This window comes from Prionailurus viverrinus, chromosome D3 (genome assembly GCF_022837055.1).
Source record: "Prionailurus viverrinus isolate Anna chromosome D3, UM_Priviv_1.0, whole genome shotgun sequence".
In the NCBI taxonomy this organism is placed as follows: domain Eukaryota; kingdom Metazoa; phylum Chordata; class Mammalia; order Carnivora; family Felidae; genus Prionailurus; species Prionailurus viverrinus.
Window position 1 is genome coordinate 25,159,426 of NC_062572.1, and position 24,584 is coordinate 25,184,009.

The window sequence follows — 24,584 nt, forward strand, 5'->3', positions numbered from 1 at the left end:
TGTACATCAAGATGCTGTTTAAGTGCTATGGGGGTGGGTTCAGGTGATTTTGTGAAGGTGGTAGAGAGTATCTTGAAATTCTGTACTGGTCATTGGTCTTCATTGATATCCATTGTGGGTTGCTTCTCTAATCTTGTCTTGGACTTAACTTGATTGCTTAGATCCTTTGGGATTGATACTTCCAGAGCTTATGAAGCTTCTGGATCCTCTTTATACATGTAGGTCATAGGAGTCAGGAGTGTTGCCTCAAGCTCATTTATTTGCTTCTTTCCTCTGCTAAGATTCTGTTGTTCCTCCTTCCAGACCATATTGCCCCAGGAGCATCCTGCATGATGGTCTTTTCTCAGGGCTTCATGTGGGGAGCTAGGCAAAAGCCTTGTGCTATATTCGATTTTTCCCTTGTTTACATACTAGGCATAGAAGGGGTGGGCTTTCTCTTTCCTCCTAACATTTGGAAGGTCCTTTATTTCATTGCTGTTTCTTTTCTGAAGTGTAGTATGTGTCCTACCCCCTTGACTGGAGCTACAATGGCAGGTATAGGGAGAGAAATTTGCCAATAAGGGAGAATCCAAAAATATCATCCCAATTATATTAATTAATCATTTCATTATATATCAGGAAAAATTTTGTCATCTCCTTTTAACATGATTTCAGCACTACTGAACTTTTTCCATTTGTAATAGTAAATATACTTTTCCAACTCTGAATCAGTCATTCTCAGTCATGATTTGTGAGATGTAGTCTCAAAACCGAATTTGAAATTAGTAAGCAGTTAGTAAGAGCTATTTTTATATTCTTATGGCATTTCCAGAAGTTGGCTGGGATGTGCAGATTCCATTTTAGCTGCTTTTCATTTGGAAACTCTTGGATCAGATCCAGTTCTTTGAAAGATGGATTATGTGAATATATGTGTTTTAAGAATATATCAAAATGTGTAATCAAGGAATTCCTTTTGATAGTGTTACTAGCCACTCCAAGTACCATATCTTATTAAATTCAACCAGGTATCCTAAAATGTCCTTTTTGGTACATTTGGAGCAATTTAATTTTTTGTGGATATTTTGGTAAATTAAAATTGTTCTTAATTTTCTTTTTCTAGAGACAGAGCATAGGCCTGTATTACCCAGATTGTTTCTCTTGTCTTCCCAGCTGAAGTGAGTGATAGTTGTTCTCTGCTGTGGATTGTTAAATTGTCAGCCTGGAGAACTGTACTATATATGGATGATCCTCGCTGAATGTAGCAGGGATTTTCACCTTTGGTGGAGATGGGTCATATTTCTCTTTTGAGAGCCTAATGAAGGCTATTGATCACTTCCCTTCCTGTACCTTCACCCCAAAATAGTACGTCAACACATTTGTTTCCACTTTAGTGTTTTGCATTGGAATAAATATAATTTGTAGACCAGTGAGTGGTTCTCAAGATTGATAGCAGAGGTGGGGCAAGGTGAGATGAGCACAGGGAGAGAGGGATCAGAATGATTTGAAATATTTTGAAGTTTATATATGTTCTCTTATTTTCTTTGAAGTATTCTCATATTCCTTGAAGTATGACTAGCTCTTTGAAAATTCACTGCTAGAGTGAGCCACTTTATGCATTGTGTAGTGTTGTTCAGATATTTAGAGTGTTGGGTGGAAAACGTATGGAGAGACTATCTCAGACAAAAATGAAACAATTGTGTGTAAAGCATTATGGTAATACCATTTTAATGTAAAAACTAAAAACTTAGTGGTTACTTCCTTAAAAAATTAAAGTAAAACCAAATTTGGCAAATAAAAGAATTAAGTCTGAATAGACCATTAAATCTATTTTGTGGAGGACTCCTTGAAGTGGCATCTTGTAAGTTCTTTGACATTAATTTGGTTTCAGCTTTAGAGCAGTGCCTGGCTGGCTCAGTTGGTAGGGCATGTGACTCTGGATCACAGGGTTGTGAGTTCAAGCCCCACATTGGGCATGGAGCTTACTGAATAAATGAGTGAATGAATGAATGAATAAAAATAAAGACACTGCATCTGATTTCAACCTTAGAGTTTAAAAAAATTATTTCAAAAATTTTACACTTAAAGGAGGTGAAATTGACATTAAATAGAAGTAACCATTTTAAAGTAAACCATTCAGTGGGATTTAGTACATTTGAAATATTGTGCATCCACCACCTGTCTTTAGTTTTTCCAAAACATTTTCATCACCCCAAAAGGAAACTCCATACTTCGTAAGCAGTTGTTCCCCATATCTCCCTCCCCTTACCCCCTGCCAGCCACCAATGTGCATCCTGATGGTGGATTTACCTATTATGTAAATTTCACGTAGCTAGAATCATACAATATGTGATCTTTTGTGTGTGGTTTCTTTCACTTAGCATAATGTGTTTGAGATTCATCTACTTTGTAGTATTTATCAGTACCACATTCCTTTTTATTCCTGAATACTATTTCATTGTGTATATATATTATAATTTGTTTATCCATGGACAGACTTTTGGGCTAGTTACACCTTTTGCTTATTGTGAATATTGGTGCTATGAACTTGTGTGTACATGCATTTGTTTGAGTGCTGTTTTCACTTTTTTTTTTTTTAAAGTAAGCTCTGTGCCCAACGTGGGGCTTGAACTGACAACCCCGAGATCAAGATCGCATGCTCCACTGACTGAGCCAGTCAGGTGTCCCCGTTTTCACTTTTTTAAGAGTATATATCTAGACGTGGAATTGCTGGGTAAAAGAAGAAAACTATCATTTCCTTTTACACTTAACACTTTTATACTACCCCTGACACCAAATGTGTGGATTCTTCACCACAAGCAATTTTCTTATTCTCTGTGGACACCAACTGGATCTCTTACAGTTTAATTCAGTTCTGACCCTAACTACCTGGAGTTGACATAGATTCCACAGTTAAGGGTTCAGTCCCATGAGACTGCTCCCCTACTTCAGATATTAATTCCAAGTCCTAGGTTGTCACTTGAACTTCTGACCAAATGGCTATAAATTGGGGATTCTCACAAACCCCTCTTGGGTTTGTTAATTTGCTGGAACAGCTCACGGAACTCAGGAAAGTGCTTTACTTACTGGCACTCATTTATTATAAAGGATACAACTCAGGAACAGCCAAATGGAAAAGCATAGGGCAAAGTCTGTGGGAAGGGGCGTGGAGCTTCCATGGCCTTTCTGAGCATGCCACTCTCCCAGCACCTCAATGTGGTTACCAACCCAGAAGCTCTCTGAACCCCTTCAGTTAAGGTTTTTTATGGAGGTTCAATTATGTAGACATGATTGATTAAGACATTGGCCATTGGTGATTGAAGTAAGTCTTCAGCCCTTCTAGTCTCAGAAGTTGGGGGTGGAGCTGAAAGTTCCAACCTTCTAATCACATGGTTGGTTCCTGTGGCAAGGGATCCCCATCCTCCAAGAGCTACCTCATTAGCACAAATTCAGATATAGATGAAAGGGGCTTATTATGAATAACAAAAGACTCTCCTCACTCCTGTCACTCAGGAAATTCCAAGAGTGCTAGGACCTCTGTGCCAGGCACTGGGGATGAGGACCAAATATGTATTCCTTATATCACAACATCACATGGGTCACGTAGTAATCCTACATGTAACTTTTAGAGAAACTGCCAAACTGTTTTCCACAGCCGTTCCACTATTTTACATTCCTACTAGCAGTTTATAAGGGCTCCAATTTCCCTACAACCTCACTTGTTATCTCCATTTTTTAAAATTATAGCTATCCTAGTGAATGTAAATTGGTACCTCCTTGTGGTTTTCATTTGGATTTCCCTAGTGACTCATGATGTTGAGCATCTTTTCATGTGCTTATTGGTCATTTGTATATCTTCTTTGCGTTAATCTTTGGTTTTGATGGTAAGAATTGTTAAACACCTTGATTTACAAAGGTGTTTATAGTAGTTGCAAAGCACATCATTTCAACTCATCATTTCTTTGACAGGAATTACTTGCCTCATATCAAAGAATCCCAGAAATTTTCAAGACTTGATTTCTATATATGTTATATTGTTTTTTCTGCCCTTTAGCATGGTCACAGCATTATTGACAGTGTCATTGGTAAGAAATGGATAACAAATATACATATCCCATTTAAGGTCTTTGAGCAAAAGAATTCTTTTAAAATATTTCTCTAGATTTCTATTATTTTTTTGATTGACTCTTTTTGTTCATTAATAGGTGTTCTTTTTTTTTTTTTTAGAGTGAGCAAGTGGGGGAGAGGGGAAGCGGGGGGGAGGAGAGAGAGAGAGAGAGAATGTTTAAAAAATTTTTTTTTTCAACGTTTATTTATTTTTGGGACAGAGAGAGACAGAGCATGAACGGGGGAGGGGCAGAGAGAGAGGGAGACACAGAATCGGAAACAGGCTCCAGGCTCTGAGCCATCAGCCCAGAGCCCGACGCGGGGCTTGAACTCACGGACCGCGAGATCGTGACCTGGCTGAAGTCGGACGCTTAACCGACTGCGCCACCCAGGCGCCCCGAGAGAGAGAGAATGAATCTTAAGCAAGCTCCATGCTCAGTGCAGAGCCCGATGCAGGTCTCAATCCCATGCCCTGGGATCATGACCTGAGCCGAAATCAAGAGTCAGACATGCAACCAACTGAGCTACCCAGTACCCCAGTATGTATTCATTTTATTTTTATTATTGAAATCTAGTTGACATATAGTGTTATATTAGTTTCTTTTCTTGAAACACCTTAACAGCCTTCCTCTGATGGAGTGATTGGCTTTAATGTCAGAGGACTTCTTTTGGGCTTTTGGTAATCTTTGACACTACGCTTGGTGTGCTGGTTGGTCAACTATTGTTTCTCAAGCTCCAAACCTACCTTTTTATACACTGTGATCTTGGGGATGGGACTCTGCAAACTACTTTTTTTTTTTTCTTTTTTGCCAGCTGCTTTCTTCTTCTAGTGCAAAGGGCTAGAAGGAGACTGGAAGTCAGGAAGTAGGAGAATTTATATGCTTATTCTTGTTTGCTTGCATTTTTCAGTGTCACTCTAACAATGATATTTACCCTGGCAGTGGCAATTGGTTTGAGTCTCTAGTTTTTACACCATCCTTGAAACCAACTTTATCTTGCCCTTTCAGAGATAAGTCTTCAAAATTAAATCTTCATGACAGTGTCCCTCAAACTCATCTTTACATGTCATAAATGTAAAATAACTTATTTTGCTCAAACACATATATTTTTACAATGTCTATAATGAAGATACAAATACAAAGTAGTTGTTCCTATGTCTGTCTTCTATGAAGTCATTTTTAATTAACTTCAATAAAGGTGGCTTATTCTCTTCTGCACATATTACATGATTCATTTTCCATTACAAGTTTTTTGCCTTTATTTATTTATGAATGAGAGAGTGAGCACACGAGCGGGGGAGAAGGCAGAGGGAGAGACAGAGAATCTTAAGCAGATTCTATGCTCAGCACAGAGCCTGATGTGGGGCTTGATCCCACAACTGTGGGATTGAGACCTGAGCCGAAATCAAGAGTTAAAACACTCAAGTGACTGAGCCACCCAAGTGTCCTGCCTCATTATTTATTTTTACTAAAAGTACTTAATTACCATGCTTACTCAGTATTTTAAAGGTGGTCTAAGCATCTATTTCACCTTTTTGTGTGAGTGTACATTTTAATGATTCATTCTGGCATTCCATAAATACTTGAGCATCCTGTATGTGCCAGATATTCTGTTCGATATTAGAAGTATAATGATATACAATTCAGACATGCTGTCAAGGAGTACTTTATTTTGACAGGGCATATAACTATTGAGTGATTACAAAGCTAATACTTCCTGATAGGGAAAAAACAGGATAGTATAAGAGCACATGGCAGGGATTAAGCATGGTTCACCTAGTTGGGTGATTCAGGGACAGCATCTCTTAAGTGATAAGTCTCATTTAAGATGAGACTTAAACAATGATTAGAGGTTAGCTGGATGTGAGAGAGAGAGGATATGGAAGAGCATTCCAGGTTCAGCATTGAGAGAGTGGTTCCAGTTGAGACAGAAACTGTATCATAGTGGGTTTTATAATTTATGTTAAATAGATTGGAGTTTATCTAAAAGCCAATGGGAAACCATTGAGGGTTTTTTCCTAGCAGAGGAATAACATTATATTCATTAATTACATAGAGCATGTCAGATGCTATTCTAAGCCTGGGGATACAGAGGTAACATGGCAAAGTTCCTGCCTCCTGGAATTTGCATTCTGTTGCAGGCAACAGATGGACAAACAAATATACAGTATAATTTCAGAATCATCTTGATAAATGCTATAGAAGAAACAAAGTAAGGTAAGGAGATAGAAAATGAAAGAGAGGAAGTAATTTTAGGTGGAGTGATCAGGGAAGTTCACCCTGAGGAGATCATCCAAGAAGATTTCTCTGAGTAGACATTTGAGCAGAGACCTGAATGAAGTAAGAAAGTGAGTCCTGTGAAGATCTGTGGAAAGACTTCCAGGAAGAGAAAACAGATTGTGAAAAGTATCTGGGTTGGAATGAGCTTCATATGTTGGAGGAATTACAAGAAGTTTATGAATGAGAAGACAGGTATGGAATGAGGTCAGAGAGATAGGTACAGCCCGAGTCCTTGCTTAATAGGACCCTGTAAGCCATAATAAGTTGGATTATCTTTTAAATGTGAATGAAAGCAATTGCAAAGTTTTGAGGGGAGCAATGTGACTTAAGTTTTGAAAAGATCACTCTGGCTTCTCATAGAGGATAGAGTATAAAGGGGTGAGGTTAGAAGCAGGAAGTTCAGTTAGGAGGCTTGGTGCCACCATCTAGGAAGAAAATAATGATGACTTGGACCAGGGTATTAGCTGTTGAAGTGGTGAGAATAGTTGAATTTAGGATATATTTGGCAGATACAGTCAATAGGATTTGCTGAAGAATTTGAATGTGGATTGTAAGAGAAAGAGAGGATGACTGTTAGATCCTTGACCTGTGAACTGAGTGAGTGCTGAAGCTACTTCTGAGATGGGAAAGATTGAAGGAAAAGTAGACGTTTTTTGGAAGGGAGTAGTATAAAACCCAGAGTATTTTTAAAAATTCTGTTTAAATTTGAGATTCCTCTTAGGTATCCAAGTGGCGATGACAAGTAGGTATTTTGGCCCATGGGAGAGAATCAGTGCTCAGGCTGTAAATTTGGTGTTCATTAGCACATAGATGGTAATTGAAGTTATAATAAAACTCGATGAGATCCTTAGAAAAAAATATAAATACACACACACACACACACACACACACACACACACACATACATACACACATACAGAAGAGAGAAGACCCCTATGGCACTTTGACATTTAAGATTTGGGAAGAGGTGGACAGATGAGCAAAGGAGCCTGAGGAAGAGCAGCCAATGTAGTAAGAGAAAAAACTGGAGAATATGATATCCTGGAAGTTAAGTGAAAGAGGGACTGATCTATTATGTCAAATACTGAGATATGTTCTGAAGAAAGGCCACGTTGATATAGTATGGATGGTGGACTACAGAAAGGCAACATTAGAATTGGGGAAATAGAATGTTGTTGCAGCTACACAGAAGAGAATTGACAAATAGTGCCTTATGCTGGGACATTGGCAATAGGGATGGAGAGTTGTAGGCAAATTCAGGAGGCAGAATAAACAGACTTGATAGTTGGGTATGGGGTGAGTGTTATGGGTTTTAGGTATAATATTTGAAAAGGTTGAACTTTAAAAACTAAAGTATTTAGGGGCACCTGGCTGTCTCAGTTGGCAGAACATGTGATCCTTGATCTTACAGGTTGTGATTTGAGCCCCATGTTGGGTGTAGAGATTACTTAAAAAAAAAACTTGGGGTGCCTGGGTGGCTCAGTCAGTTAAGCCTCTGACTTGGGCTCAGGTCATGATCTCATGGTTTGTGGGTTCAAGCCCCACATCATGCTCTGTGCTGACAGCTCAGAGCCTGGAGCCTGTTTCAGATTCTGTGTCTCCCCCTCTCTCTGTCCCTCCCCGACTTGTGTGTGCGTTCTCTCTCTCAAAAATAAATAAACATTTAAAAAATTAAAAAATAACTTTTAAAACACAAGTATTTAAGCAAGCAAACAAAAAGCTAAAGTTATTGCAGCTGGAGTATATTTTGATACATTAGAAGCTGAGGTTTTAGTATTATTTGAACTGGTCAATTACACAAGTTTGGCTAAATCAAACTACAGTTGGCCCTTGAACAGCATGGGTGTTGGGGCACTGACCTCCCCCCACCAACCCTGTGCAGTTGAAAATTCATGTATAATTTTTGACTCCCCCTCGCCCCCCAACTTAACTCTAATAGTCTACTGTTGACTGGAAGTCTTACTGACAACATATGCAGTTGACTAACACATATTTTATATGTTATATGTATTATATACTATATTCTTACAATAAGGTAAGTTAGAGAAAATTTTATTAAGAAAATTATCAGGTAGAGAAAATACATTTATAGTACTATACAGTAGGGAAAAAAAATATGTATTAAGTGGACCCATGTGTTTCAAACATGTGTTGTTCAAGGGCAGCTGTATTTAATGACAATTTAACCAATATTTTGGATTAGGGCATATCAATTAACCTTTGCAGAAAAAGTATTCCTAAGCATGTTGATTAGGTAGAGATTGCTATAGGCATTATCAACTCATGTAAACCATTTTTTAAGCAATCCATTTTGAGCAGGCCCTCTACATAGCAACTCTTTTTAGGTTCACTATGCAGTTGGAAATAAAGAAACTGAAATTCCTCAGGGAATTCTGTTATTCAGTCTTGGCAGTATTCTGACATGCTGTGTCCTCATTACATGTTAATGTCTACATTAATGACATCCACATTAATGAGGTGCTATATGATTAAAATACTGACATATTTTTGGGTTTTGGTGATAATCTACATCTTACTATGCAAATGAACTCTAAATGATGAATTGTTTATGATCAATATTAAAATGAATCCATGGTAGTTTCTCTGGAATTGTTTGTCTGGTAAAAGGTGAATGGATAAGGAAAGGACTTGAGAACTTTCACTTCTGAAAGAATACTAGATAAGTTAGGTTAAAGGGACCTTTTGCTGCAAGCCATTGAATAATGGGTTGCTGGACTTACAGAAATTAAGGGAAATGTGACATCTTTCAAATGCAAAGCAAAACAAAACAACAAAAACAACACCCCAACTAAAAACCGTGAACTGAAACAGGAACAGTAAATGATAAACATACTTGAAATGTTAACTCTGCAAGTAAATGCCCATATCAGCACAATGGTTAAGAGTCCAAGCTTTAGGCTGATGACAAAGTAAGAAAGCTGAATGTGAGATTCTGGCTTTAAGCCAAGTATCATAGAAGGGAGCTAAAATGAGATTGATAGAGCCCCATGGTTTCTGGTAGAAGCAAATATAAATTCCCTATGAAGGAAAAGATTCTTGAGTTGCCCCCACCCCCCCAGGATTCTCTCAGATTAAGATCAAGTATATATGAAGGTCATAATCAAAGATCACCAACCATGCAAGGAGACAAGTTATTGTTCAGGAGTTTGCTGAAAATACAACAGATTTAGACCTCTGAGGACTTCAGATATTGGAAGGATCAGGTGTAGAATATTAAATAAAAATGCATAAAATATGTAAAGAAAAGCTTTATCAAATATGACTAGGAAAAAAACCAGTTAGAATATCTAGAAGTGAAAAATGTTGTTGGAATAAAAACTTCTTTGTGGCTTGGTTAAACAGCAAATTAGACACAGCTAAAGAGAGAACTAATGAACTGGAAGATGGATTTGAAGAAATCACAGAATGCAGCACAGAGGCAGAAAAATGGATTATATGATAGGTTAAGAGAAATGGAATAAAAAGGTATAATGTAGGTCTAATATCAGAATTCCAGAAAGTGAGACTAGAAAATGCAGGAGAGACAATATTTGAAGAGTTATTGGGTGAGAATTTTCAAGAATTGTTGACTTGAATGTATAGTTATAGGAAACACAATATATACAAAGCAGAATAAATAAAATAAATTCATACCTAAACACATAGGAGGTAAAAACTATATCTCATAGGCAGCTTCCAAGATGGTCCACAATAATTCATTCCTTCTTTTATCATTCACACTCTTCTGTAGTTCTCTCCCACACTTAACAGGGCTGACCTTCATAATAAATAGGATATTGTGCAAATGAAGAAGTATGACTTCTAAGGCTAAGTCATGGAAGAAATTGTGGCTTCTACCTTGCCCATTCTTGGATCACTCATTCTGTATGAAGCCAGCCACCATATCGTGAAGACATTCAAGCAGCCCAGGGAAAGGCTCAAATGTCAAAAAGTTGAGGCCTCCTGCCAACAATTAGCATCAATTTTGGTCAAGCCTTCAGATGATTGTTTTTTAACTGGAAATTTCCAAGATTACTGTATATTGTATCAGATTTACATCGGTGAAGGACAGGTTGTGAAATGTGAGTTAGAATGAATATTTTTACCATTTCCTTCCACTTAGGTAGCATAAATGTCCAGATATCCCTATATTTCACCAGTGGCTCAGGTAGCCATAACATTCTATATTAGCAGATTATGGTTCTAATTGGCCAATCAAAATGTAGAACATCTGATCTATTTTAAGTGAATGACTACTGAATACACCCAGGGTTGTCCTTCGGAATAACTCAAAATAACTTCATTGGGATTGTTCCACTAGTTTTTTTTTTTTTAATTTTTTTTTCAATGTTTATTTATTTTTGGGACAGAGAGAGACAGAGCATGAACAGGGGAGGGGCAGAGAGAGAGGGAGACACAGAATCGGAAACAGGCTCCAGGCTCCGAGCCATCAGCCCAGAGCCTGACGCGGGGCTCGAACTCACGGACTGCGAGATCGTGACCTGGCTGAAGTCGACGCTTAACCGACTGCGCCACCCAGGCGCCCCTGTTCCACTAGTTTTTTATTTTTATTTTTTTAGTGCTGGGAGTGGTAGGTAAACTTCTGTCAAGATTCATCAAATGCTTTGCTGAAGTGCAAGTCCATTAAATCATTCCATTGATGTTATTCTACAATAAAATAGAACTTATGGAACATGAATACCTTTTAATGTTTCATTCTTCTCTTTTTATGGTTTTATATAGAGCAAAATAATTTTAGAGACCATTTTTTATGTTAGCTTTGCCACCATGCAAAGGGGAAAGGTGAACTCCTGATAGAAGCAGGGCATGGAAGCTTGATTAATCATTAGCAATGTTGGTTACAGGGAAAAGTTGTTGCAGTTACAGCTGATTCCTGGACACTAAGTTATTTGAATAGATGTGTAGAAATCATGTGATTGATGAAATGACTAAAACCATCTTGTCTTTAAAAAATTATAGCTTGAATAAGGAATAATGAAACCATGCTAATGTAGATAAACCTTACTGACATTTTACACTTTTGAGGGGAAATGAGGTTTTAAGCTGCTTTGACTAAAATTTCAAAATGAATTATAGTCACAATTCTGACATTATGACTCTCTGGCCCTAAGAAATTCTTTAAAAGAATTTACTGTCTGCTCCTGTAAAATGTCAATAATATCATTTACCTCATTTTTTTTTCAGGAATATAGTGAAGAGTCACTCTTTATAAATGGAAAAATGTTATCTGTTAAATTGTTGTAGCTCATCACTACAAAATATCATTTCACTGAACAACTATACAGAAGATGGTTTTCCTTGATCTTAAGAATTTATCACAATTCTCAATGCACTAAAATTTTTGCGAAATTAAAGTGCAGACCTTATTTGTGAGAAGAAGTAACTTTAAAACTTCGGCTTATGAAATATAGAAATGTGGAGATTTGGTGTATGATATAATTATGTTGTGTTTTATAAAACTAGTGGTCTCTGATCTTTAGATTGAGGAAAAAGGTTAAAGGCCATGATTTCTACAGTTATTTTTCTCTTCCTGTTAGCAAATAAAGCACAGTTTTTGTTTTACAGATTTGTCAAATGTAATAGGCATATAACACAGCTCTTCATTTGAACAGGTATCTGAACTATAAGATACAGTTGTGTATTTTTAGATTTAGTGATGTTCTTGTTCATCACTAAACAGATATTTGGCAAATATTTGATGACTTATTAACATACTAGGCACTGTGATGAAGACAAAAGAATTAAGATACACTTGAAAATAAGAAGGGTAGACTCTAAATCCTTGGAGAATAGGGCTGTTTGTTTTTATTTTTGTCTTCCTGGTACCTAGCAGAGGGCCCAACAACAGTAAACATTTACTGAAGGGTAGTTAAATGAATGGGAAGGACTTGGTGGTTGCCCTCAGGAAATTTAGAGCCCTCAGGTATCATAAGATGCAGAAAACCAGACTGAACAATAGACAATAATCAATAATTATGTGCTAAATAATTAGAATTTAGAGGCATTACCATTTGGAGGAAACATTAAAACAATTTTCAAACATGATATTTGGAGTGCTAATTATCAGAATTTATAGTTGAAAGGTCAGTTAAAGTGTTCTTGAAGAAAGTGGGACTTAAATCTTAAAGGATTGTTAGGAATTGGATGTGAATATGGGCAGCATTATAGGTGAGGAGAACATCATGGCTGATAGGGAAATGAGAAAAGACGTTTATGGGCCTATAAAAAAATGACCTATTGGAAAACATTAAACTGTAATAAGGTGGTATTGGTAAGTGGTGTTTTGAGCAAAGAATTTAGATTCCAAATTGTAGTTTTGCCATTTACAGTCAAAACTGATCTGCTCTTAGCTATATCCGTCTGCCAGTAGCCTGCCTCACCCACAGCCTCTCAGCTAGTTGGTTAGATGGTTCCATAGAGGTATAGGCGGCAAGATATGGTACCATCAGTATCAGTAAAGCTGCCCACTGTGAAAACTGGCAAACCAGCATCACTTCAAGATTTATGACTAATATTTCATGATGACTTAAAAAAATATAACTTTAAATGGTGTGGGATAGGCTGAGCTTGCCTGATTATTCAGAGGTCACCACTGTGGTATGATATCAGACTTTAAGGTCTCTTTGCTCACCACACACCCTATTTCCTCGACACCTTGAGGTGCCAGAATCAATTGATTATTTTCTTTGCCCACCAATAAAACACATATCTTTGGAGAAGGGACCATGCTCAGCTTACAGTGAATTTATTTTTCAGTCTTTTCCCAAGATTAGTATTTAATAGAAAGGTGGTAGAAAGAATATAAACTCTTCGAATGCTGGTGAAGTATGAAAAATAGTAAGGGAGCACCACAAGGTAAAGGACAAATGGCAGAAAAGAGGCTTGAAGAACCAATGACACATTTTCTCCCCATTACAGTTTTTTATTTTATTTTATATTTTAAAAGTTTATTTATTTATTTTTGGGAGTGAGAGAGACAGAGCATGTGAGCAGGGGAAGGACAGAGAAGGAAAGAGAGAAAATCCCAGGCAGCCTTCATGCTGACAGTGCGCAGGTCTCAAACTCACGAGCCGCGAGATCATGGTCTGAGCTGAAGCCAAGAGTTGGACACTTAACTGATTGAGCCATCCAGGTGCCCCATATCCACATTTCGTTTTTTAATTAATTATTTATTAATGTCTACTTATTTTTGAGAGAGAGAGAGAGAGAGAGGGAGTGCAAGCGGGGAAGGGGCAGACAGAGAGGGAGACACAGAATCTAGAGCAGGCTCCAGGTTCTGAGCTGTCAGCACAGAGCCCAGTGTGGGGCTCAAACCTACAACCCATGAGATCATGACCTGAGCCGAAGTCAGACGCTTAATCTATTGATGCTTAACCAGGTGCCACCACGTTACGTTTTTTTTTTTTTTTTTTTTTAATTTTTTTTTTTTTCCACGTTTATTTTATTTTTGGGACAGAGAGAGACAGAGCATGAACGGGGGAGGGGCAGAGAGAGAGGGAGACACAGAATCGGAAACAGGCTCCAGGCTCTGAGCCATCAACCCAGAGCCTGACGCGGGGCTCGAACTCCCAGACCGCGAGATCGTGACCCGGCTGAAGTCGGACGCTTAACCGACTGCGCCACCCAGGCGCCCCCACGTTACGGTTTTTTAAAAAATGTTTCTTTCTTTATTTTGAGAGAGAGTGAGTGTGCTCGTAAGTGTGCACAGGTGAGCAGGGGAGGGGCAGAGAGAGAGAGAGAGAGAGAGAGAGAGAGAGAGAGAGAGAGAGAGAAAGAGAGAGAATCCCAAGCACAGTGCAGAGCCCAGTGCATGGCTCGATATCACAAACCATAAGATCTTGAATGGGGAGCAAGAGTCGGTGACTGAGCCGACTGAGTCGGTGACTGACTGAGCCACCTAGTCACCCCTCACATTGCAGTTTTGCTCAGAGCTTCACCTGGAGAGAATTATAGGTTAGTATAATGTTATCATGGGTCTTTGTAGTGTAACAGTCAGGATTGAATTTAGTTATTGGATGGAACTGTACAGTATAGACTGGTAATGAGAAGAACTGAGTTCTCTCTCTACCCTTGCCTGTTGATTAGTTATATGCTTTTTGAATAAGATTGTTCATTTTCCTTATTGCAGAAACCAGATTATGAGAACCCAGTGAAGTAATCTTTGAGCTTTCTTTCAGTTCTAAAATTTATGAATCTCTGTGGGCAATAGAACAATATAGCTGGGAATGAAATTCATAGATATATATATATAATAAAATACCTAACAATTGCAGTATGGTTAAAAATACTCAATTGGGGGATATGTTTATGTTCCTAACAGAATGAAGCTAACAATTGTTCACAAGGTATATACTTTCACTTTTATGAGCCAGAAGTATCTTTTTGTCGTACTGCTCAGTTCTTGATTAGCTTTACTTATATTTATATTTTTATTATATATTATATTTAAAAGTAATACAATTTGTATAAGCTGTCCAAGTGCAAGCATTGTTGATTGATTTAGCCTCTCAATATTTATTGATCTAGTACAAGAAGAGTTAGTCTGAACTATCTATCCAAATTTTGAACATTAGGATATAGTAACAGTTTAATACTAAATACACCTTCTAACAGATACCTACTTATCAGATTACTCTAGTTTGGTAGAGCCTCCAGAATGTTGGTCCATGGTAGAATAGATGTGGGATGCCCAGTCTAGCTTTAGATGCCTCTGGTCGGATCTCTAGGAAGATATTTTGGATGGAGATTGATAACTGAAAGCACAAAACCAAGTTTACTAATTCTTTGTATTGGAGTCCGCCTGTGCCCTGCCCCAGAACAGAGTTGAATCCTCAGGCTTGCTTTGGGGACTATGTTATCCTTCCAAGATGATTGGGGACTAGGCTAGATCCCTTAGGGTGACCATAAATTGTACTCCTCTCCCTTAGTATAAGTCAGTGTCAGAGATGTGGTTGTTGAGGTGGTGGAAGAAAATCAAATGTCACTTGATAGAGCTTTTGTCCTTTGTTAGACAACATTTAAGAAATAATAAAAAGACTGGTTCATTAGAATTATGTAACATAAAATAATTTAAAAGAGAGCAGCAGTGTTGGGTGATTAGAAAGAAATTAGACAGCTACAGTTTTCATACATAGTATTCTATTTTTTTTAATGTTTTTATGTTTTATTTATGTTTACATATGTTTACATATGTTTTTTTTATGTAATAAATTATGTTTTATTTATTTTTGAGACAGAGAGAGACAGAGCATGAGTAGGGGAGGGGCAGAGAGAGAGGGAGACACAGAATCGGAAGCAGGCTCCAGGCTCCGAGCTGTCAGCACAGAGCCCGACGCGGGGCTCGAACTCACAGATTGTAAGATCATGACCTGAGCCAAAGTCGGACGCTTAACTGACTGAGCCACCCAGGTGCCCCATACATAGTATTCTTGATGGAGTGATTGTAGTGGGTAAAAAAACTATAAAGATGTCTTCACTTTAAACACTGGCTAAAGATTAAGTAATTTTAACTATCCATTGTTAAAACACATATCTTTAGAGAATGGTCCTTGTTAAGCTAACTATGAATGATTTTTCTTAATCTTTCCCTAAGAACAGGATTTAGTAGGAGAGATGGGTAGAAAGAACATAAACTCTGGTTTTGCACAGTTTAATTTTTTTTTTTTTTTGGCTATTGAGGATTAAGTGATACATGTCTCTAGAATTATCTTATTATACTCTTTTTACATTTATTTATTTTTGAGAAACAGAGTGAGACAAAGCGTGAGTGAGGGAGGGGCAGACAGTGAAGGAGACACAGAATCTGAAGCAGGCTCCAGGCTCTAAGCAAGCTGTCAGCACAGAGCCTGATGCAAGGCTCCAACCCACAAACTGTGAGATCATGACCTGAGGCCGAAGTCAGATGCTCAACTGACTGAGCCACCCAGGTGCCCCAAGAATTATCTTATTATACTCTTTAAAAAAAGTCATCTCCACACCCAACATAGGGCTCGAACTCAAGACCCTGAGATCAAGAGTCACATGTTCTTCTGACTGAGACAGCTAGATGCCCCTTATTCTGTTTTTCTTTAACATGCCTCAGCCTTAAAATGACCTTAAGAATATTGCATTATATCGTAAGAGTCTGACTGTGGAAGGAATCCAGCCATATTACAGTGAGTAAATTTTTCATGACTACAGCCCATAGATGTTAAATAAAAAATGATAGCTTCTTGGATTTGATTGCAGTATAAAGTTGTGACTTAGAATACTAGATTCATAGACTAGAGGTGGAAAGACAACAGACAGGACACTTAGTATGAGAGGCAGGAAGTATTTTGCATACTTTATAAGACAGATGAGAATCTTGAGTGGAGTTTTACATCATTTATTAATGGTAGAACCACTTAGTTGAAATAAATTAAGTGTAGAGGCTTCTACTATTTCTCCTTCATTTATTCAGTTGGTATATAGGAGGATGATGGTGATTAAATGAATCTTTGGCTGCATTTGTGCTGGGAAAAATTTATTTGGCAGTCCCAGTCACCGGACAGCACAGCCATAGAAGGTTGTAGCATAACTGAAACACACACGCGCGCGCGCACACACACACACACACACACACACACACACACGGGGTTGGGGGGGGAGGGGGAGAAAATGCCCCTCCCCAGATAAGTGCCAAAGTGTGTGTACCATTTTATATTCCCACTAGCAATGTAGAGTTCCAGTTGCTTGACATACTTGTCAACACCTGGTGTGCTCAGTCTTTTTAATTTTAGCTACTTGGATGCATGTATTATGATACTTCATTGTGGTTGTCCTGTGTTTTAGCCTGATTCCTAACGTTTGGCACTTTTTCATGTGCTTACTGACCATTCAAATATCTTTTATAAAGTGTCTTTTCAGTTTGTGTGTTTTTTAAAAAAGTTTAAATTTATCTTAGAAAGAGATTGGAAGAGAGAGAGTGTGTGCGTGTGTGGAGGGGAAAGGGCAGAGGGAGAGAGAGAGTGGATCTTAAGCAGGCCTCACGCTCAGCACAGAGCCCAATGCGGGGCTTGATCCCATGACCCTGGGATTATGACCTGAGCTGAAATCATGAATTGGACTCTCAACAGACTAAGCTACCTAGGTGCCCTAGTCTGTGTTTTTAATGGGTTGTTTATAGTTTATACTATTGGTTAGTAGGAATTCTCAATATTTTCTGGAATCTTTTCTTGGATATATATTGTGAATATTTATTCCTGGTCTGAAACTTACTTTTTCATTTTTTTAATTGAGATATAATTGACATACATAACACTAATTATGTTAGTTGTTAGATGTACAATATAATGATCTGACATTTGTATAGACTGCAAAATGATCACCACAACAACTCTAGTTAACATCCATCACCACATATAGCTACAGACTCTTTTCCTTATGATGAGAGGTTTTAAGATTACTCTTATAGCAACTTTCAAATATACAATTCAGTATTATTAGCTATAGTCACCACGCTGTGCATTATATCTCCATGACTTACTTGTTTTATAACTGATGTTTGTGCCTTTTAACCACCTTCACTCATTTTGCCCCCGACCCCCTCCATTCTCTGCCTCTGGCAACCATCATTTTGTTCTCTGTATCTATGAGTTCTTTTTTTAGATTCCGCACGTAAGTGAGATCATAAGTGTTTGTCTTTCTCTGTCTGAATTATTTCACTTAGCATAGTGCCCTCAAGGTCCATCCATGTTGTTGCAAATGGTAAGATTTCATTCCTTTTTGTAGCTGAATATTATTCCATTGTATATATATACTGCATTTTCTTTGTCCATTCATCCATTGATAGACACTTAGGTTGCTTCCATGTCTTGGCTATTGCATAATCCTGCAGTAAACATGGGTGTACATATATCTTTCAAGTTAATGTTTTCATTTCCTTCACTGAGGAACCTTCATACTGTTTTCCATATACCAATTTACATTTCCATCATCTGTGTACAAAGATTCCTCTTTTTCCACATCCTTGCCAAGTTTTCTCTTGTCTTTTTGATAATAGACATTCTAACAGGTGGTGAGGTGATATTTCATTGTGATTTTGACTTGCATTTTCTGATGATTAGGGATGTTGACTACATTTTCATGTACCTGTTTGTCATCTGTATGGGGAAATGTCTATTTAGGTCCTCTGTCATTTTTTAATTGGATTTTTAAACATATTTTAGATATTAACCCCTTGTCAGATACATAATTTGCAAATATTTTCTCCCATTTGGTGAGTTGCCTTTTAATTTTGTTGATTGTTTCCTTTGCTGTGTAGCTTTTTAGTTTGATACAATCCCACTTGTTTAATTTTTGCTTGTGTTGTCTTTGCTTTTGGTGTCAAATTCAAAAATTCCTCACCAAGACTAGTGTCAGGAAGCTTATTTCCTATGTTTTCTTCTAGGGGTTTTACGGTTTCAGGTCTTCTTTTCTTCTTCTTCTTCTTTTTTTAAAGTTTATTTATTTTTGAGAGACAGTGAGAGAGCACAGAAAGGGCAGAGAGAGAGAGAGAGAGAGAGAGAGAGAGAGAGAGAGAGAGGGAGAGAGTGAATCCCAACCAGGCTCTGCACTGTCAGCATAGAGCTCGATGCAGGGCTTGAACCCACGAACTGTGAGATCATGACCTGAGCTGAAATCAGGAGTCAGACACTTAACTGATGGAGACACCCAGGTGCCCCTCAGGCCTTATTTTCAAGCATTTATTTCGAGTTGATTTTTGTGTTTCATTCTTTTGCATGTGTGACTGTCCAGTTTTCCCAACATCATTTATTGAAGAAACTGTTCTTTCCCCATCATATGGTCTTGGCTTCTGTGTTGTAAGTTGTATGTGGATGTGACCATGTATGTGTGCGTTTATTTCTAGGCTCTTTATTCTGTTCCATTGACCTATGTGTCTGTTTTTATACCAACACCATACTGTTTTGATTACTTTAGCTTTTCAATATACTGTGAAATCAGGAAGCATGATACCTCTAGCTCTGTTCTTCTTTCTCAAGATTCCTTGGTTATTTGGGGTCTTTGGTGGTTCCATATCAATTTTAGGATTGTTTGTTCTATTCCTGTGAAAAATGCCATTGGAATTTCGATAGGGATTGCATTGAATCTGTAGATTGCTTTAACAGTATTCTTCCAATCCATGAATATGGAATATCTTTCCATTTGCTTGTGTTATCTTCAGTGTTACTTTTTAATTTTCTTAACAGTTTATAGAAGAAAAATTTTATCATTTTGGCAAGATCTAATATGTCAACATTTTCTTTTATGGAGTATGCTTTATGTGTACTGTCCATAAAACCTTTTCCCACCCCAAAGATTTTCTCATACGTTTTCTTCTGTAAGTGTCATGTTTTTCACTTTTACATTTAAGTCTATACCTGCCTCAGGTTAATTTTTGTGTATGGCACAAGGTAATATTCCCCATCGATCCTTTGACACCTTTGTCAGCAGTCAGTTGACCATATACATAAGGTCTATATCTGAATTTTCTACCATGTTCTACTGATACATCTATCCTTTTTTTTTTTATTTTTTTATTTTTTTTTATTTTTGGGACAGAGAGAGACAGAGCATGAACAGGGGAGGGGCAGAGAGAGAGGGAGACACAGAATCGGAAACAGGCTCCAGGCTCTGAGCCATCAGCCCAGAGCCTGACGCGGGGCTCGAACTCCTGGACCGCGAGATTGTGACCTGGCTGAAGTCGGACGCTTAACCGACTGCGCCACCCAGGCACCCCACATCTATCCTTTTTAAAAAGGTATTTATTTTTGAGAGAGAGCTTGCAAAAGTGGGGGGGAGGGGCAGAGAGAAAGAGGAGAGAGAGAATCCCAAGCTAAGAGCATAGAGCCTGACACAGGGCTCTATTTCATAAACTGTGAGATCATGACCTGTGTTGAAATCAAGAGTCTGACGCTTAACCTATAGAGCCACCCAAGCGTCCCTATATTGTATCGATCCTTGCGCAAATACCACAGTTTGGATTACTGTAAGTTTATAATATGCCTTGAAATAAGGTAGAGTAAGCCCTCCAACTTTGTTGTCTTCCACAATTGCTCTAGCTAGCCTAGGGTCTTTGCATTTCCATATAAAATTTAAAATCAGCTTACCACTTTTACAAAAAAAGTTTATTGTAGTTTTTATTGTGATTGCATTGAATCTATAATGTGAATACCAAATGACATCTTAAGAATATTGAGTCTTTCAATCCAGAAATTTGGTATAGCTCTCTATTTCATTTTATTTAATTTCTCTCAGGAGTGTAATTTTTCTTATATATGTTTTGTTAAATTTATCTTCAACTGTTCAGTGTTTTTGGATGACATAAATGATATTGTCTAAAAGTATTGTTATTTGAAATTAGGAATTGAAATTTCTTTTTTTTTTTTTAATTTTTTTTTTTCAACGTTTATTTATTTTTTGGACAGAGAGAGAGCATGAACGGGGGAGGGGCAGAGAGAGAGGGAGACACAGAATCGGAAACAGGCTCCAGGCTCTGAGCCATCAGCCCAGAGCCCGACGCGGGGCTCGAACTCACGGACCACGAGATCGTGACCTGGCTGAAGTCGGACGCTTAACCGACTGCGCCACCAAGGCGCCCCAGGAATTGAAATTTCAAATAGCAATTGTCTGTTGCTAGTATAGGAAATACAGTTGACTTTTATTTATTGACCTTCTATCCTTTGACCTTTCCAAATTCACTTATTTAAGGTTTTTGTTTATTTGTAGATTCCTTAGGCTTTTTGTTGCCTTATTGCACTGGCCAGAATCTGCAGTTCATTGTTTAAGAGAGGTGGTGATAATGTATATCCCCATCTTAGGGAGAAAATACAGTCATTCATATCCAATATGATGTTAGCTGTAGATTTTCTTTTTTTTTAAAAAAAGTTTATTTATTTTGAGAGGGAGGGAGAGAGACAGAGAGAGAAAGAGAGCATGTGCAAGTGAGCACAGAAGGAGCAGAGAGAAAGGGAGAGAGAGAATCCCAAGCAGGCTCTGAACTGTCAGTACAGAAGCCCCAATGCAGGGCTCAAACTCACAAACCATGAGATCATGACCTGCGCTGAGACCAAGAGTCAGATGCTTAACTGACTGAGCTACCCAGGCACCCCAGTTATAGATTTTCTTGTAGAAGCTCATATCATATTGAGAAAGTTCCCTTCTAGTTATTTGTTGAAGGTTTTTAAAAAAAGTTATAAATGGATCTTGAATGCTATCATTTGGTTTTTTACATCTATTGAATTGATCACATGGTTCTCTTTTTTAATCTAATATGGCAGAATTACATAATGAATTACATTAATTCATTTTCATATGTTAAACCGATCAGGTGGGATGTGTTCTAGGAATGCAAGATTTGTTTAACATTTGAAAATAAATCTCTCTTGGTCATGGTGTATTACTGTTTTTTTAGATACTATTAAATTTGATTTCCTAAAATTTTGTTCAGAATTTTTCATCTTTGTTTATGAGAGATATTGGTTTGTAGTTTTCTTGTAATATTTTTATCTGCTTCCAGTATCAGTGTAGTGTTGGCTTTATCAGCAGTGTGAAAGTGTTTTATCTGTCTATCTTTCCCGAAAATGTTTGCACAGAATTGGCATTTCCCTATTTATGTATTGATAGAATTAACCAGTAAAGTTTTCTGGGCCTGGAGCTTTCTTCATGGGATGGCTTTTAGATTATAAATTCAACTGTCTTACTAGATATAGGGCTTTTCAGATTTTCTGTTTTTTGAACCAGTTCTGGTAATCATGTTTCTCAAAATGAAATTTGTCCTTTTCCTTTAAGATTTTTAACTTATTGGCATAATACTGTTCATAGTATTCCTGTAACAGCCTTTTAATGTCTATAAAATCTATAGTAATATCCCCTTTGCCATTCCTGATATTGGTAATTTATGCCTTCTCTCTTTTTTTTCTTAATGACTAACTAGCATTTTAACACTTTTATTAATTTTTCAGAAAACAGCTTTTGGTGCAATTGATTGTCTTTATATATTTAAAAAATTTTATTGATATTTGTTCTCTTTTAAGTTTATGTATTTATTTTGAGAGAGCATGAGTAGGGGAGGGAGAGAGAGAGAGAATCCTAAGCCGACTCCACACCATCAGCATAGAGCCTTACATGGAACTCGATCTCATCGATGTGGGGCTCCAACTCATGAATTGTGAGATTGTGAGTTGAGCCGAAATCAAGAGTTAGATGCTTTCTTTCTTTTTTTTTTTTAAGAGTTGGATGCTTACCCGACTGAGCCACCCAGGCACCATGATAGTTGTTCTTATTTTTATTATTCCTTCATTCTTATTTTGAGTTTACTTTGCTCTTACTCTTCTTTCATTGATTTTGGACTTGACTTCTCTATTATAACCACTTGAAGATATATGTTTCCCTCCAAGCACTGCTCTAGGTGTATTCTACAAATTTTTAAATGTTGTGTGATTATTTTCAGCCACTTCAAAAACATTTCTGTCCCTTGACCCTGAAGAGTGTTTTAATTAAAATTGCAGGATTTCTGTGATAGCTTTTTGTTATTGATGTCTAATGTAATATTTTTAATAAATTTATTTATTTTTATGGGAAGCCTGGGTGGCTCAGTAGGTTGGGCATCTGACTTTAGCTCAGGTCATGATCTCACGGTTTGTGGGTTTGAGCCCTGCATTGAGCTGACAGTTTGGCCAGGAGCCTGCTTCGTTTCTCTGTCTCCCTCTCTCTCTCTGCCCCTCCCCATCCTGTGCTCGCTTGCGCTCTCTCTCAAAAATAAATAAATATTTAAAAATAAATAAATAAGACATTTTATTGTTTTAATAAATTTTGTTTTGAGCATATAGTTTGGGGCATTTAGTACATTCACATTTCTGTGGAACCCTCACCACCATCAACTCCGCAAGTTTTTTCCATCTTGCAAAATAGAAACTTTGTATCCATTAAATAATAATTCCCATTCCAGAATGTATATTCTGTTTGTATATAATATTTAAAAATGTAGTTTTAAACACTTGAACGTAGTTATAGTATTGTTTTAAATTTCATTGTCTGCTTATTTTATAATTTTTGTCATTTTGGGTTATGTTTATTGATTGTTTTTTTTCCTGGTTATGTTTCACATTCTCCTTACTTTTTAACATTTCTGACATTTTTTTTGTTTTTATTTTTCTTTATTTTATTATTTTTTATTTGTCAATATATGAAGTTTATTGTCAAATTGGTTTCCATTCAACACCCAGTGCTCATCCCAAAAGGTGCCCTCCTCAATACCCATCACCCACCCTCCCCTCCCTCCCACCCCCCCATCAACCCTCAGTTTGTTCTCAGTTTTTAACAGTCTCTTATGCTTTGGCTCTCTCCCACTCTAACCTCTTTTTTTTTTTTTCTTCCCCTCCCCCATGGGTTCCTGTTAAGTTTCTCAGGATCCACATAAGAGTGAAACCATATGGTATCTGTCTTTCTCTGTATGGCTTATTTCACTTAGCATCACACTCTCCAGTTCCATCCATGTTGCTACAAAAGGCCATATTTCATTCTTTCTCATTGCCACGTAGTACTCCATTGTGTACATAAACCACAATTTCTTTATCCATTCATCAGTTGATGGACATTTAGGCTCTTTCCATAATTTGGCTATTGTTGAGAGTGCTGCTATAAACATTGGGGTACAAGTGCCCCTATGCATCAGTACTCCTGTATCCCTTGGGTAAATTCCTAGCAGTGCTATTGCTGGGTCATAGGGTAGGTCTATTTTTAATTTTTTGAGGAACCCCCACACTGTTTTCCAGAGTGGCTGCACCAATTTGCATTCCCACCAACAGTGCAAGAGGGTTCCCGTTTCTCCACATCCTCTCCAGCATCTATAGTCTCCTGATTTGTTCATTTTCATTTCTGACATTTTTGATTGGATTATGGTCATTGGTAATGTTTTCCTTTGTGTGTTTGGATTTTGTTGTCTTCCTTTAAAAATTGTTTGGCTGTGTTCTAGTAGGTAGTTATTTACAGATCTGTGTAGCTTCCTCCTCTTTGGGAGTCCGCTTTTCACCTTCAACTGCTTTAGTCTTGAACCTTGACCTCTGACTCCTACTCAGCCAGACCTTTGTGCCTTGTTTTGGGTTTCTCTCTGTGCTCCAGAATATTCCTAAGAGGCACAAGGTCCTAAAAGGCAGAAAGTGGGGCCCACCATAGGGCTTGTCTCAGTTGTTCCCCTTCTTT

At 37.6% G+C, this 24,584-nt stretch overlaps 1 protein-coding gene and 1 non-coding gene across 6 annotated transcripts in view; both read left to right on the top strand.

Annotated features, from left to right (window-relative positions):
- Positions 1-24,584, top strand: part of TTC28 (tetratricopeptide repeat domain 28) — a 635,539-nt gene that overhangs the window by 89,655 nt on the left and 521,300 nt on the right. The window lies entirely within an intron of this gene.
- On the top strand, positions 1,880-1,952 carry TRNAQ-CUG (transfer RNA glutamine (anticodon CUG)). The gene has a single exon. It is a non-coding gene; the product is annotated as a tRNA-Gln (tRNA).